The sequence below is a fragment of the Lepeophtheirus salmonis genome, chromosome 11 (assembly GCF_016086655.4).
Source record: "Lepeophtheirus salmonis chromosome 11, UVic_Lsal_1.4, whole genome shotgun sequence".
Classification (NCBI taxonomy): Eukaryota; Metazoa; Arthropoda; class Copepoda; order Siphonostomatoida; family Caligidae; genus Lepeophtheirus; species Lepeophtheirus salmonis.
Window position 1 is genome coordinate 18,050,907 of NC_052141.2, and position 16,128 is coordinate 18,067,034.

Genomic DNA, 16,128 nt, shown 5'->3' on the forward strand with positions numbered 1-16,128 from the left:
CTAATCATTATTTCATTTAATCATTATGTGTGAGCAAGAATTACAAAGGCAGCACCTCTCAGATATCCTAGATCCTAGAGCTGATGTAATGAAGATTAATTCAGCATTGTTAAGAGTTCTGGGAGCCTTTAAGTTTTTAAGTTAGGCAAGATGAAAAAAATCAAGATGACCTCTCCAGGATGTCAGGAAGAGAAGGGTATAATTTAAAGAGGGATACGAAGTTCTTGCTAAGTTTGGAAAATAATATAAAGGAGGATCCCACTAAATCTATGAATCGCCTCGCCAACGACTTCTCTGTGGCTCCTAGGACCAACAGGTGGGCTGTAAATCACAACTTAGGATTAGTTTATTTCGCAAGGGCCCCACACCCCTATTGACTGAGGGCATGAAAGCCAGGATGCTCGAGAGGAGCAAGAAAGTCCTCACATGGATCAAGGCAAATAGTTTAAGGGTGAAAGTTTTCTTGGACAAGAAGATTTTCACAGTTGATCAATTCCACAACCGCCGGAACAACCGCAGGGTTTACCACACCAAATATCTGCTCAAACAATGATCCTTGGCGTTGTGGCCTCTGATGGAAAGAAGAACCCTCTGTTCTTTTTCGAGGTTTGATAGAAAATCATCCAGGAGGCCTAGTATAATGTGCTTAGGTACACCATCTTGCAATACCTGAAAACCAACTACACGGAGAGTAAATTCATATAGACTGAGGACGTTGCCCCCTATCACATGTCCGCTAAGTGGAAAAAGTTATGTGCAACATAACATGACTCGATTCTTGTCCAAAGAGATACGGCCCCTTCCTCACCAAACTTGAACTTACTGGACTTTTCGATATAGGACAATTTGGAGAGAAAAACCAAGAGAACCTCACACCCAAATGTGGACTCACTGAAGTCCTCTAAAGTGGCATCATGGGAACACTTTTTCGAGGAGTTTGTCATCAAGTTCTGCATGACCTTCAGAGAAGAAATATGATTGATAATGAAGGTGAGTGAAAAAAGTTTTGCAAAAACCTTGCCTACATGTTTTGTTAACATTATTTTTTTGCCCCTATTATTGAAAATATAAAATTATTGATGTATTTCTAAATCCATCTCTCGAGTCCACATTTTGCTTCCCTACTCTTTCTTTAACTCATAAATGTTACATTCAATACCAACACTACTTATTTATCATATTATCATTTTCAATTGAATTAAAATAGGCAATCGTATATATCAATAAATTTAATATCATTTTTTGGCAAAAAATTCCAAATAGTCCTTTGATAAAAATATTTTTCCCCAATTGTTCTAGAACCTTAATGACTTAAGTAAGGCTGAGCTATAAATAATATAACTTATTCAGGAAAAATGATCAAAATATATCTTTCTTTCTTCAGAGATTGTCAAAATTAAATCTCTTGGAAGTTTTCGCAGTTGATGAAAGGAATTTGTTTGTTTTTTATAAACATTTATTTTATACAATTGTTTACCAATAGCTGCAATATTGAACGTTACAGGGAGCAATTTATTATTTGTCACAATAATAAAAAGATAAATTTAATACATTAGATTTTTGTATTTATTTAAAACCAACAAATTTCCATTAAAAAAGGAAAAAAAAAGGCCATAACTTTGATTTACTAACAAATTTTGTTCATTTTTATACATATCGATTTTGAGGACTACGTGGAACTCCAGCTGAAAGAGATAAGGATAAATACCGAGTCGTCCATTAAAATCTCCACACTTTGAATTTTATATTTCAACAAGATATAATTCACTAATTAACAATGGAATTTCAACAAAATTAATTAACTAAATAGATGTGTGTTTGAGCTCTCGTAATCATTAAAGTAATCATTTTATTTTATTTTAATTGGGCTTTTATTAAAATTTAATACAACAACATAAAGATTAAAATAATAATAAAAATACATCAAAAGAGATTGCGATAAAATTAATCATAAATAAGCGTTATAGTTTAAAATTAACCCCCTAATCAAAGCCCAACCCTTCAATATTAATAACTTATATAAAATATATAATATTAAGTATATATAAAATTAAAACTAAGAAACAAACAACAAATATATTTTCGATATTCGTGTCCTCATTATCTACTTATTAAACATTTAAGGATTGAATTGAACTTACATGACCATTGTGGGAAAAACTTAACAATGTCTGCAGCGTATTTCCATTCTCTATCCTCGTTACGGGGAATCCATAAGGAAAAGCATTCGTATCTTGCTACAGATGAATGCTTTAGTGCTAACTAAAGCAAAGTAGACAGCTTTATTTTCGGGGGTAGCCTTTTCTTTCCTTTTGGGCGTTCCATGACAAAAGTGAGAGACAGTATTACCTTTTTCCATTTTTGCGGCAGGTCAAGAAGATCATATATCTTTGACAAATTTTCTTTGCATTATGTTCTAAGGAGGCTGTTTTTAAACAAAAAAATAAGGATGTAGTCACTCAAATTAAAAAGATCAATATGTATGCATAGATGATGAGCTAAAATTATTTCCATAGTCCTAACAGGGCAAGTTGTAGTACATACCGCCAGTCGAAATTTGAAATTGATTCGTAAATTTCCTATGCTCCTTGACAAAAGTGAGAGACAGTATTACCTTTTTCCATTTTTATAAGGATCATATATCTTTGACAAATTTTCTTTGATGTTCTAAGGGAGCTCACGTTTTTAAATCAAATTAAAAAGATCAATATTCTAATAGAAGCCCAGATAATGTTGGTTATCTTGGAGATATGTCAAACAGAAGAAAATTAGATAGATATGTTCCCATCATTATGTATTCACAGATTTTACTATTAAAAATGAGAGAACGCCATTCTTTTTCTGGATTACAGGATTAACCAATCATAGTTTTCCCATATATTTTAGGTAAAACGTGACTTATATCAACTAGCCCTCCCCCAAGTTGTCTGCTTAGCCTTTTTAGAGCCTACATATAACTTCAGTAAAATAACTCATGTAGCCAACCTTCTTCAGCTTCGATCTCCAAATTGGCCCATCTTGGCGACGCTATAGCTAAATGAAGCTTTATGTTGTACATGTCGACAAGCGTCTCCAATTTCAATCTCCTTCATTCAGCTATATAGTATAGTCATATTAGGGTTCAACCCCGAAACAATTCGTAACTTAAAATAGTAGCAATGGGTCGACATGCCCCTTCTCATTGTTGATTCTTACTCCAAGCTCTAGTCCCTCCAATGTCTTGGTTCGATCTTTCTTCTTGATTTTTGACTCTGAATACGAAATTCCATCTAGTTGATGCTGTATTGTTTTACACATGAATGTTGTATACATACATTTACAATATATATATTGATATATTATAATATACAGGGTTGTTCAGATAAATCCTAACCACCTTTTACTTCATCCAGATCAATAATGGAAGAAAGTAGAAGTTTGAAACTATATTTACAAGTTCTAATAATACAATAGAAAAAATTATTCAATGTCTCCGGCATCTTCATCAATCATTCTCTCTATAGGAGCCCTAAAGGATTTCCAGGCCTATACTTTGTCCCAGTTCTTGAAGATGGAGGCCTTCAAGGAGACGATGCCGTTGTGTGAGATAGTAAAAATCTTCCTCTCTAACTCTTCCGAAAAGAAGCAATTTATGGGATTCAATTTGGGGTGGATTTAGAGGGCCATGGTGCTCCAAAAATGGCAACATCTGTTCTTTCAACCAGTTCTGGGTCTTGCAGACCTTATGAGAGGGGGCCAAGTCTTGTTGAAGAGACACCATTGGCCACAGCTTTCCTCCAAGGTATTACGCATAGAAAAACAATGATAAAATCGAATTTATTTCAAGAATGGAGAGAGATACAGGCTTTAAACAAAAGTTGTTCACAATTTTGAATTACGTACGTAAGGCACTGTTTAATTCTGATCAAATCAGATTCTTGGCTCCATTTTTGAAAGTTTGATTTTTTACTAATAAGTTTTTGTTTTATAAAAACAACATCAATTCAACGTGTCTCAAAGTTTTTTGAAGGTATGGATTGTCTATTCGAAAATGCACAAAAAAAATACAAATACAAAAAAAATAATTATTGTACAGACATAAAAAGGGAGAATGTATATTTAATTCGAATTAAAAGAGGGAATTAAGAAGAGGGGGAGCAAGTTAATTTTAGTATATATCTTCAATCGTCATTATGGTTGAAGAAGGAACGTGACAAGTTAGCAATGTCAATGCCAATAAATAAATCACATGGATTAATATTGTAACTATTCTTCGCTATACAACATTGGTTGAGAAGTTATGATACTGATTATGATAAAAAGTCTTTGTTGGACAAGATTTTAGGATCCATTTTGAAGTAATTCCTACCAATATTTTTACTATATACGGAGTAGGATTTGTGCTTATGTATGCTTGAGTTTTTGACAACCAAGATACCGCGATGGTTGGTAAAATCATTCAATCAATGATCTCCTTTATCTATTTTCTGGCTTTACTTTCTCACTCTCCTGAAGCCTAATTTCTCCCTCTTGGAACTCTTCTTCTATTGATCATGTTCAGCCATTCGAAAATTGTTTACAAGAAAAAAACATGAGTTCTCGAAGAAACTGTGTTTTTTTTAGTCTGTTGGTGTAGAGTACGACTTTTTATTTCATAGTACTTAAATTGCTGTTTATTATTTTTCGTGATTTGTATTTTAATTTAAATAACATCCATGTATAGTTAGTTCGATTATTTATAAGTAGTTTATTTTTTTAAGTATTATTATGAAATAAAAAAAAAAAAAATTAACAACACTTTCTTTCGTAATGAAAACGTATTAATGCATAAAGTTCTATTATATAATTGTATAAATGATCTAGGGATTATTTCACTTAGAAGGTCATCAATATTATTGTACAAAGTTAATATGAGTTGAACAACAGAACTTCTCATCATAAATAATATTTTGATATCATCACAACAGGTTGCTTGTGCTCTTCTGGATAGTAATAGAACTCATTGACTATTCCTTCTTTATTATATTATTTTTTAATCGGTTACTTCATATTAATATATGTATGATATATACACAAAAGATAAAATGAATATAACAATGCTAAAGTCCAGGGGAATTACATACAGTTACATGAAAAACCTAATAGTTTAAATTTAGTGGCCCGGAGTTGAACCACATCTACCATGTTTCTTCGTTTTTTGAAGAGGATCAGAATTATGATTCAGGATCCAAATCCCACTCAAAGACAACGACAAATTTTCTAAGCTTGTAAAAACAGCCTCAAGCATTGTTGATAGTACATCATCCATTAAAATATCCAAGAAAGAAAATGATATGAATTATACTATTCGTCCCTCGAGATTTACAAGACTTACTTACAAAAAATCCTTGAGGGAACCACAAAAGTCACGTTTGCTGAGAACATTATGAATAGCAAGTCCTTTTTTCCAGATGCTTTGAATGAGTCAGAGAAACTTGATCCAATAAAAAATCACCATTAATATCAGAACCAATACTACCACTCTTTTATTTTCATTCTTACCATTTCTTGTAAACATTCAAAAACTAAAAGCCATCAGGATGTGAAAAGCTGGCATCGAGGATGAATTGAAAAGGTCACTCCTCCATTGGCATAACGGACTCAGACCACATCAATCCAGCAACTACGATAAGGAGTACATAAAATGAGAAATGATAGAAATCGTAGAGATCTATTGATACTTACCTCATTGAGACATACATATATTAGTGTCTGATATAGAATCAAACTAGGCATTAGAGGGATACCTTTTATTTGTTGGTCCCATTTCGACATCCTAAATATCCATGAAAAAAGGCTTTTCATTCTTTAAAAAAATGTGTTATTTTAATTTAGGTCCATAAAATGCCTGACCTTAACAATGGCGCTCTCCTCCAAAAAATCTTAAAATTATCAAGATTACCATGTTTATTTTCCAATTATTTTTTAACATGTAAAAAGTATACACGATCTCCATCAATATGTTTAAGCACCATGAAAACTTTATGCATAACTTTTCCTCATTTCCATTCTCGAGTTGAAGGAAAATTTATAAAAAACATCATCCTTCCTTCTTGGATAAATATTATCTAAAATCTCAGAAAAGAAGTTTTACTTGGGTAAGCTATTGTGTTGTTTTCCACTTTATACAAAACCAAAAACAATATCAGCTAGGGTTTAAATTTTGAAAATGTTTATTTTTCTAGGGTCTTAATGGAAATTGCATAATCTACCATTCTTCATTATCATCAATTGTGTAATGTGTATTTTTATTGTATGTATGAACTTCAAAATTGTATTTAACTCATATAACAAAATAACAAACCAAAAAAAAAAAAAAAGATCCATAACTTTTAAATGTTCTTGAAGATGTAGGGGTATGTAGAACCCCTAGGTAACTTAGAGTAAGTTTTTTTTAATAGGAATCATTTGATTCCTATTTTTTTAAATTTCTTGTCTTGAAAGTGGCATTTATTGAAACATGTTACGTCAACATGATTATCTGATACTCATGAATTAGCAAGTGAAGAAGTGGTTCAATCAACGATTAATACCAACAAGCAGAGATAGGAATAATTTTGAGTCACAAACCTATAGTATATGGACTCTATTGCAAGACAATTCGCAACTCATTGGTCCATATTTGAAGGCTTGTGACTCGAAATTATTTAACAATGATAGACTTGCGACTAGAACACAAAAGTTAAGACTTGAATTTTTATAATATTATTATTTTTTTTTTTTAAGTTAAATCCTCTAAAATGAAATGGACTAACATACAATTCATCAAACTTGCTTTACGATCAACTATAAAATTAATAGTTTATGTTAGTATAAGGACTTGGTTTGAGCTACATATACATATATTGTGCATAGGCATATATGCCATGGTCCATTGGTATTTACTAAATCATGTATTCATATAAATCTGATATCCCTACAAAATATTGGAAAATTAATATAATCTTCTTATATACATAATGGACATAATAAATCGTTAAAAAAATTAAAATTTGTGGAAAAGGAAATCAAATGAAAAAATAATAAAAATTCAATTTTTAAACACCTTCAGTTATTAAGAGGAAGTCAAGCTCTTTTGGATCACTTTGCTCTGAATGGAGGGTGTGCTTCTGAAGACTTTTCCTTCAGGGTTCTCTCTTTGGAGAGGTTTCTAAATAAACTCAAGTTCAATTCAAATATTTTTTTACTGGGCCTTCCTCTACTCCACTTTGTCAATGAAGGAAGTGAGCTCCATATTTAATTTTTAGTTAATTTAGTTTATATTCTGAAGTTTTCTTTTTCCTTTGTCCTTTTGTTCACCAAAACTTTACCATGAGAATCTGGTCACCCTGAATCTCACACCGTCTACAACATGTGTTACTTCTCTTGTATCATCCTTTTTCTACTGATAGCCGTAAATAAAGTATTAAATCCACTTCAACTAAGTTAAAGGGATGAAAGGACGGACTATTGACAAAATGTCAGTAGACTAGTTAATGTATACTATTTTATGTCATAGCGTAGCTATAAATTTGTAATCCTTCAAAGTTGTTTTACTCCAAGCCAGTTGGAAAGAAGGAACACAAATTAAAACACAATTATTATATACTTTACTAAATATCTATTTGCGATACTTCGTAAACTTTGAATTTTAAAACCGGCCAATAACGATTAAAATTATATTTTATTATAGGAATATTATAAAACTGTTGAAAAGCTCGTTATTCCTCACACCAAAAACTTACTTAATAACTTCCTCAACTGAACTGCAATTAGTTTTTTAAAGCTACAACAGCCCCTCTTAAGCTATAAGCTTTGAGAACTTCAATATTAATACCTGTCATTTGCATGATCTCTATTAGCAGTCTGAGTTGCAAAGGGGTGACTATTGTGACCCTGTAAGGCACAAACAATTTATCTTTTAATTATAGTGCTATTCACATACTCAATGATATGTCTGACTGAATCTAGTCTCTCGTCTGAGTAAAACTTGCTAAATTAATTCCACTTCTAATATGGCCTAAACTTGAATTTTTCTGGACACAAAAAGGGTAGAAAAATATAAAATCGCTATTTATTCTAAAGCTCGAAGTTAAAGAACTAGCTCTAACTATACTCACCAAAGCTATTAAGGTAAGGCTATGTATTGCCAGTATTTCATATGACACCCTGAATCTTTATATTTATTAAGGAGCATTTTAACATTCTACATATCTTGATATTTAATTAACAGAGGATATAAATTGAACGAACCTTACAAGAATCTGGTCAACAACTTATGTGATAATAAACCCTCCGGCCTAAAGTGATTTTTTACTAAAGCAGCTTTTGTTGTTACTAGAGCGCTATTGGAAGCCGTGGGATGTGATGCAAAGTAATGAACTACCACATTCCCTGATACGTTAAAGGGAGATAAGCCCACTCCTAAATAAAATTTATAAAAATGTTTAAAACTCCGATGTGTAAGTCCTCTTAGTTAAGGAACAAATATCAGAAAAAGTTATATTAATTTCCTTAGAATCGGAGCTTTGATCTAATAAGGACCCTTCTAAATCAACCATGCTATCAGAATCCTTAATTCTGCGAGGTTCTCAGTGTCTAGGCACAAAAGAATTATCCTTGCTGCATCCTATCATAGTGACTCCCCCAATACCTTCTGCAACTGTAGGAATAATTTTTTCCCTCTTCACTAGGGAGTTATCAGAATTGCAGGGGAGCAATTTTGTTTTTCCCATCTGCTTGTTACTTTCAGAAACGGTGGAATTGGAGGGAAGAATCTTTCCTTCTTCTTGGACTAGATGGAGTATGCATTTAAGGCCTCTCCTTGATCGTTTCTCATCTAAGATACGTTATTTGACTTTGCGTGGAAATCTCTTGACAAGAAGAAATCCACCTCGTATTGGAATAAACGGGAGTCTATTTTGTTGAATACTTCTTCTTTCCTTTCAATCCGAACACCCAAGTATGAAGAGACTCCCTTGATAAAAAGTCCATTTGCGTGTTCTCTTTTGAAAGGAATTCAGACAAAATCTGCCCAAATTCCTCTTTTCATCAAGGAAATTTGTTTCAACAAATTACAGGTTGTAGTATCACCAATGCCCTAATGTATATATACTAATCCTGCATCTCCTTTTTAGGTCCTATTTTGAGCAAAGCAGATTCAGAAGATAACATAGAATTTTATCAAGACATTGATGATAAAATTTACCCTCAAACTATTAAAGGTGAGATTGAGAAAGATATAAATAATGATGAAAATATAATAAAACAACCATCAAATGATTTACATCTTCCCAAAATCTGTGAAGATGAAGGATTTATTTATGTTACTGGATATGTGGCCAAATCGTTAGATCAAAAAATTTCCACTCTGGGGAGTAATACTTCCAGCATCCAAGTTCCTCCAAGTCCATGGCTTAAAACATTGTCGAGAGAGGGACTGCTTTCAAATTTTTTGGAATTTTGCCAAAAAAAATAGAGAAGCATTTCATTAAGTTTCATGGGAATTTTTTATACAGAACATATGTGATAGATCGACTCATTAGCATAATTGTGGAAAAGTATCCTAAGCAAGAATGTGAAGTTATAAAAAAATTCATTCGATTAAAGTATATTAATATTGTAAAAAAAGTAGCATCATAAAAAGAAAAATAGCAAGTAATGTACGAAAAACTACTCATTTCATTAGTTAAAAAATAGAAACGGAAATTATATGTATTTTTTTTAGGCTCATTATTTAATTTTAAACAATAGAGCTCTTGAATCTCTCTCGCAGTCCTCGATTGATGGAGAAAGCCATTTGTCAGAAACAAAGTGAATAATGTCCCCATCTGAGAAAGAATCTTCTTCAGAATAAAGTGAGAGACTTCAGCAAATCTGGGACGAATAGCAGAGTTCATCTGAAGATGTAGGAAGAACGAAGAATAGATGATGGTTGCATTAATATATGCTGGAGGGGTTGTTGAAATTTGAGACTCAATATACATACTTCTTCATACGTCCTGTTTTAGCCTTTTTCGGATACATGACTAATTGATAGTAAAACTGGTGTAAGTGGATACTTTAAAACTTAAATCCAAACTATCCATGGCAAATTTATTTGCAATTTTCATTTAAAGTCTTGGTTTTGTATAGTAGTATTGACATACTACTATACATTGTTGCAAAATTTTTGTCTTTTTACTTTATTGGTTGAAATAAACCGTAAATGCAACGTTTTTGGGCCAACTTTGGTGGGATCTAACCTCACTTTCCTCACAGAAATATTTTACCAGTCTTGGTTTTGTATGATGTCCTGACATGTTACTATACATTGATGCAAGTTTTATCCATGTAAGTTCATGGGATGAAAGAATGTAAATTTTCAGTTTTTTATTGTATCTTTTAGGGGTCTGACCTGAAGTTTCCGACACAGCGGGGGGGGGTCAGGTTGACAACAAAAAATCAATGTTCTTAGGTTACATAAGTAAGTTCAGGGGGGCAAACCTTCTGTACCTTATGCGGTGAAATCTTCCGTGGAAGGCTCCCAGACTAATAATTTAGTAGACCCCACAAAAATAGAATTTTTTGTGCCTAAAAAAAGCCTAGTACTTTTTTAAAATTGTATGTTTGTTAACGTTTTAATAACCTAATATAATCCACTAATTCCAATGGATGTACTAGAATAACAAATTAGGAAGGGAAATATCGAAGAATCAACTTAACAATGATACATAAGAATGATTTTATGGGAAAAAAATTGATTTGAAACAATTATAAACATAAATACTACTGGATTGGAGTACTTTAACTCAATAACAAATCTAACTTAATACATCAATAATTAAAAAGATATTCGGTGATGTATCTACAATCTATCTAAAAATATCAAAAGCCAAAGACCAAATGAGATATCTTATAGTGATATAGTAATAAATATAATTATTATTATATAACTACATATCCCCATTTTTGGTCTTTAGTTTAGTTGGTCTCCCTTCTCTCTATTTGAAGGAACTTATTGAGACAGCTGGAAATATTGACAATTATATTGTCCGACACAAGCTTATAAATTTTCGCCCATTCCACGGAGAAGATTCTCTTGATGTCTTAGGAAGATTAGCCAACCAATTACATGATTTTCTTAAGTTCTTTAGAATTTCGTATTTGCCAATGAATCACAAAATATGCATAAGATATAATCACACAAGATTGCAAGATAATTTACTCCCGAGGCACAGGGAGAGAAGTACAAGGGAAGAGTCGAAGCGAGAATAGCAAAATCTATGATTGTGATAACAAATAAGTTAATGAAGTAAGTTGATAATATAAATATATCACATTCACAAATACATGTCGACTTTCATAGACGATGTCCCCATCTTGATCTATAACTCAAGTTCAATCCTTGATGTAAGTAGAGATTTCAATATCTCTTCATGAATTTTGATAAAGAAATGGACTGCATATGAATGCTAATGATTCTTTGCAACGGAACTTAGCAGTACCATTCCTTGATTCCTTCCCAGTGTTTCATATAACCTTATTCATGCCAATCTTTTTTTGTCATAATATAAGTATTAAATCAGGTGTTTGGTGAACTTTTTCATTTTGGTACATGTTCTTTTAGATTATGTAGGGTAACGAAGACTGCGGGAGACAGTTATTATAATAACTCTCTCCTAAGTTTTTTTTTTTAAAGTTTCATTCAATTTTTTTAGTATAAATTACATCTTAAATAATTTAACTTAGGATTGTTATAGTCATTAATACTTGAAAAAACAATTACTACTCTTTCGTACGGGATGCAAGAATCAGTCTTCAAAGATCAGAGTCGACGTAATAAATAATTATGAAACAAGATCATCTATCGCGCAATAAATCCTAGAGATCTTTAAGATACTTCCCAGTCAACCTTCCAATTAAAGATTGATGATTTGATATCTAATTAAAATAAGTTCATAAATGTATTAAATGATTCCTTAGACAAATCATCATGAAATACAATTTCAAAGACCCTTAATGGTTATGTCAAGGAAAATCTCATGAAATTGACAACTGCTTTTTATACAATCTTTCTCCTATATATATTGAGAGTTGAATATAAATAAACTGGAACCAATAAATTATTCTGAATCATACCCGAAGTGATTTATTTTATAAAATGTTTAATATTGATTGATTTACTTCAAATGATTCAATACAGTTTCTTTTAGTAGAGAAGTAAAGGTTAAATATATCACAATTTATTGTATTATACAATGGAAAGGGATTTCTGACTTTCTATCTATATTTCTCTTACACCATCACAATTACTCATTTTATGCGATTTGGAGGTCAGTAGAGTGTTTGTGATTTTTTTAGTATCAGGTATAGTTTACTGAGAAACAATTTGTCTTTCTTCAAAATGAAAATTGATTATTTTATTCTTCTGTATCCATTGAGGAAACTTTTGACATTAAGCATCATAACTTATAATTTCAAAATGGCTGGAAGTCATAAAAACTTTTCAAACCTATTTTTTTGATGGATTCACAACATAGCATCAATGATAATGAATCCTAAAAAATAAGACATTCTAGTACACGCGTTAAGATAATTAAACAAAATCTTGACTTTTCAATTTTTATAATTTATATTAACAAAAACTTATCATAATATATTTAATATATACAAAGAAATACATACAGACAGAATACTAATTTTCCACGATAAAAATATTTTTAAATACATCATATTTCAATCTCCGAATTAAATTTAAATAAAAAGAATGTACATTTCTTGCATAGCAATATTTTCCGGTCGACGTTTTGACCTACTACCAGATAGTTTTATCATATGAAATTGTTATATATTGTCTTTTATTTACTTTTAGATCATGACGTAGGGATTTGTTTTAAATAGATAGTAATGTACCTTTTGTTTTACGAGTTGATATATTTTAATAGTTATATGTATGTACATCCTTTTAAGTGTAATCCCTTATAGAATATATGTTTTAGTGTATGATTGTACCCCAATGCAAAGGTGTTCTTATTGGCTTTACTCCGGTCCGTTACTTCTGTCTGTTGGTGGTGTTCGTAGAACATTACAGAAATACAGGCAAAAAAGACCCTTACTTTGATAGTTAGAGCTAGTTCTTTAACTTTATTAAGTTCGAGCTATAGAATAGATAGCGATTTTCTATTTTTCTCCTCTTTTAAGCTCTAGAAAACTTCCAGTATAGGCCATATTAGAAGTGGAATTAATTTAGCAAGTTTTTTTCAGACAAGGGACTAGATCCAGTCAGACATATCATTGAATTTGTAAATAAGACTAGAATTAAAAGATAAATTTTTTGCAACTCAGACTGCTAATAGATGGTTAAGAGGTCTTGCAAATAACAGGTATTAATATTGAAGTTTTTAAAGTTCATAACTTAAGAGTGGCTGTTGTAGCTTTAAAAAGAGCTAATGACGGTTCCTTTGAGGAAGTTATTAAGTAAGGGTTTTTGGTGTGGTGAATCACGAGCTTTTAATCAGTTTTATAATGTTCCTATTTATATATAATAATATTTACTAATTAATTTATAATTGACAAAATATTATTTTATTCGTTACATGCCAGAATTAAAATTAGAAGTTTACGAAGTATTGCAAATGGATATTTAATGATTGTGTTCCTTCTTTCCAACTAGCTTGGAGTAAAACACCTTTGAAGGATTACAAATGTATAGCTACACTATGACATAAAATAGAAATACAAGGTTAAACCATCATGTAATCGGGCTTGCTATAATTTTGAATTTGATGTATCCTACCGATTGCTGGACAAGACACACAGATTTTGACAAAACACGCAACCACTCATACACTATGACGTCAATATAAAAAAGCCTGTTGGAGGTCAAACATCAGTCGTACACTTGTTATGGTATAACCTTGTATTTCTATTAATCTTTCCTGTTATAAATGAAGAAAAAGTTTAAAAGTTTAGTAAGACCTCCTTATTTTCAGTCGTGATTGGAGGAAAGATAAATGAAAAAAAAAAAAAAAATTACTATTCCTTTAAAATTGATTGAAGTGGGTTGAAGTTCTCGCTATTTCTGTGTGATGGAAGAAATTATAAATGGGACTCATTTCATCAAATATGTCGGGATAACGTTGTTTGTATAGCTGGGGATGCATAAGGGCTTAACTTAATAGAAGTGATATCTGTTACATATGAGACACCCAATAGACCTGAAATGATTTCGATGAAGACTCAATCGCTGAATATACTGAGAGAAAGAACAAGTAGAGTTCTCGGGCCGTTTGTTTAGAGATGTGTGGGGATAAGTGAATTATGATGAGGTGGCTGACCAACAATCCAAATTCATAAAAGTAGAGGGAATTTAAGTGGTACAACCGAAGCTTATGGAAGCCCAGGACATGAAACATTCCCTTTTTCAAGAATCCCACGCTTCTAGTGAACAAAAAAAGTGTGCCCACCACCATTATTTTGTATAAATATTCATCACGTTATTCAAACCGGGAAAATCTTCACGAAGCAACATTACCAGAAGTTAAAATGTATCTGGCAAAATTACCAACTATCGTGTATTATTCTAGTTTTAGTTTTTGAAAATAAATGAAAATTTAATTATATTGATTAATTGTCAAAACAACATTTGGGGTTCCAATAGTTATGTGATTATAAACTTTTCATCTATATTTTACGGAAAAATAACTTTTAATTTCGTATATAACTTTAATATATTGAAATAAGACAATTTTTTTAATAAATTCAAAGTAATTATATTTAATATAGTCTGTTATACTTTTCTTTTCTTTTTTTGCAAAGGAAGATTGATCATAATTTTTCCAATTTATACTGTGTTACAGGGATTGTCAATCTCATTATATTGAACGAATCTACTATTGTAGTAGAATAGACAGCTGAAATAAGAAAAAAGGACGAAGGGGGGAATGCAAAAAATATTTGTATGCTTCTATCTTATCCTTTTTTTTTTTTTTTTTGAACATGTTGCTTAGTTTTATGTAAGGTTAATAAAAATACAATGTTAGACCATCATGTAATCTGGCTTGCTAGAATTTTCTATCTGATGTATTGTACCAACTGCTGGGCAAGACAGGCAGATGTTGACAAAACACGTAACCACTCATAGTCCATGACGTCAATATTCCTAGAATTTTCAATTTAATGTATCGTATAGACTGCTGGGCAAGAAAAGCAGATTTTGACTAAACACGCAACCTCTCATTTACTATGACGTCAATATTAAAAGCGTAGTGGATGTCAAACTTCAGTCATATGCGCGTCCTGTCATAACCTTGCATTTCTACTAACCTCAGTTATATGGGAAATAGTTTATAGACAAAAATATTTTTGTCTTATAAAAAGTTGGTACATTTCGAAATAAACATCACATCACACTTTCATTATCATTCCTCATGCGTCTGTGGAACGGGCAGGATCATAATAGTAAATATTACATTTTACCTTCTACAAATTTGTACCAACCCTGGCCAATAAGTGGTAAACTATTTAACATATTACATAATATTTAAGGTCATATTTTTTGCTTCATTATTATTTTCACCAACATGTCGCCTTTTTTGTTTTTGTTACGTAATTATTTAAAAAAAAATAATTATCATTGGCATTACTACTGAACTATTATTACCTAAAAATTATGGATGGAGTTTACAAATTTAACAATTAACCTTTAGATTAATAGTAAAAAAATGTCATTTTATGGATCAACTTTGAGCCCTCAAGATGGTGTCTCTTTAAATTATAGTACAATTAATAGAGCGAGTGAAAAGAGTGTTTTCGTGTTAGCTTTGTTGATGTTAGCGATTTTGGGGCATATACCAACAAGTTTTATAATAATAAAAACTCTTTTTTCATTGATATTTTGGAAAATAGTGAACTATTGAATGTCAAAATGGGACCAACACATAAAAGCATTTAAATGTTTCAGTCTACTCTATAGTTTTATTAACTCTAATATATATTAAAAATATTTTAAGACCTTTATACAATCTTATTTCCATATTCTTGAGAATAAGTATTATAATGGAAAAAAATAAGATATTTTTCTCTGATTATCCTAATTTTATCGGAATTAATCGATCTCAAAAAATTAATGGAAAAAATCCAAGCATTTCA

At 31.3% G+C, this 16,128-nt stretch overlaps 2 long non-coding RNA genes across 6 annotated transcripts; one reads left to right on the forward strand and one right to left on the reverse strand.

The window, feature by feature from the left end:
• Positions 1 to 5,388: 5,388 nt before the first annotated feature.
• LOC121126131 (uncharacterized) lies at positions 5,389 to 5,703 on the reverse strand. Its single transcript, XR_005866825.1, has 2 exons — positions 5,521 to 5,703; positions 5,389 to 5,452 (listed from the first exon to the last, which is right to left on the reverse strand). It is a non-coding gene; the product is annotated as an uncharacterized lncRNA (long non-coding RNA).
• A 1,783-nt stretch (positions 5,704 to 7,486) lies between these two features.
• Positions 7,487 to 12,995, forward strand: LOC121126452 (uncharacterized). 5 transcript variants are annotated; one of them, XR_005866912.2, is made up of 5 exons: positions 7,487 to 8,459; positions 8,516 to 9,077; positions 9,135 to 9,221; positions 9,306 to 9,659; positions 9,725 to 12,995. It is a non-coding gene; the product is annotated as an uncharacterized lncRNA (long non-coding RNA). The 5 variants fall into 5 exon arrangements; XR_011782214.1 differs by having other exon boundaries at positions 7,487 to 8,130; positions 8,189 to 9,077; XR_011782212.1 differs by having other exon boundaries at positions 7,487 to 9,077; positions 9,725 to 10,046; positions 10,990 to 11,633.
• The last annotated feature ends 3,133 nt before the right edge of the window (positions 12,996 to 16,128 follow it).